We start from the raw sequence: 1,696 nt of genomic DNA, 5'->3' as shown, positions 1-1,696 counted from the left end.
TAGACCTGTTTCCATGTCAACAACACACCATTCTATTATCTAGATAGACCTGTTTCCATGTCAACAACACACCATTCTATTATCTAGATAGACCTGTTTCCATGTCAACAACACACCATTCTGTTATCTAGATAGACCTGTTTCCATGTCAACAACACACCATTCTGTTATCTAGATAGACCTGTTTCCATGTCAACAACACACCATTCTGTTATCTAGATAGACCTGTTTCCATGTCAACAACACACCATTCTGTTATCTACAACACACCATACGTAGAATGTAGCACCTGTTCAAGTCCTTTGGATAAAAGTCAAACAACACACCATTCTGTTATCTAGATAGACCTGTTTCCATGTCAACAACACACCATTCTATTATCTAGATAGACCTGTTTCCATGTCAACAACACACCATTCATGTCAACAACACACCATTCTGTTATCTAGATAGACCTGTTTCCATGTCAACAACACACCATTCTGTTATCTAGATAGACCTGTTTCCATGTCAACAACACACCATTCTATTATCTAGATAGACCTGTTTCCATGTCAACAACACACCATTCTAGATAGACCTGTTTCATGTCAACAACACACCATTCTGTTATCTAGATAGACCTGTTTCCATGTCAACAACACACCATTCTGTTATCTAGATAGACCTGTTTCCATGTCAACAACACACCATTCTGTTATCTAGATTCTGTTATCTAGAGACCTGTTTCCATGTCAACAACACACCATTCTGTTATCTAGATAGACCTGTTTCCATGTCAACAACACACCATTCTGTTATCTAGATAGACCTGTTTCCATGTCAACAACACACCATTCTGTTATCTAGATAGACCTGTTTCCATGTCAACAACACACCATTCTGTTATCTAGATAGACCTGTTTCCATGTCAACAACACACCATTCTGTTATCTAGATAGACCTGTTTCCATGTCAACAACACACCATTCTGTTATCTAGATAGACCTGTTTCCATGTCAACAACACACCATTCTGTTATCTAGATAGACCTGTTTCCATGTCAACAACACACCATTCTGTTATCTAGATAGACCTGTTTCCATGTCAACAACACACCATTCTGTTATCTAGATAGACCTGTTTCCATGTCAACAACACACCATTCTGTTATCTAGATAGACCTGTTTCCATGTCAACAACACACCATTCTGTTATCTAGATAGACCTGTTTCCATGTCAACAACACACCATTCTGTTATCTAGATAGACCTGTTTCCATGTCAACAACACACCATTCTGTTATCTAGATAGACCTGTCATGTCAACAACACACCATTCTGTTATCTAGATAGACCTGTTTCCATGTCAACAACACACCATTCTGTTATCTAGATAGACCTGTTTCCATGTCAACAACACACCATTCTGTTATCTAGATAGACCTGTTTCCATGTCAACAACACACCATTCTGTTATCTAGATAGACCTGTTTCCATGTCAACAACACACCATTCTGTTATCTAGATAGACCTGTTTCCATGTCAACAACACACCATTCTGTTATCTAGATAGACCTGTTTCCATGTCAACAACACACCATTCTGTTATCTAGATAGACCTGTTTCCATGTCAACAACACACCATTCTGTTATCTAGATAGACCTGTTTCCATGTCAACAACACACCATTCTGTTATCTAGATAGACCTGTTTCC

Source organism: Oncorhynchus keta, unplaced genomic scaffold (genome assembly GCF_023373465.1).
Source record: "Oncorhynchus keta strain PuntledgeMale-10-30-2019 unplaced genomic scaffold, Oket_V2 Un_contig_3085_pilon_pilon, whole genome shotgun sequence".
NCBI lineage: Eukaryota > Metazoa > Chordata > Actinopteri > Salmoniformes > Salmonidae > Oncorhynchus > Oncorhynchus keta.
The sequence above is the reverse complement of the archived record's forward strand: the minus strand, read 5'-3'. Positions refer to the sequence as shown.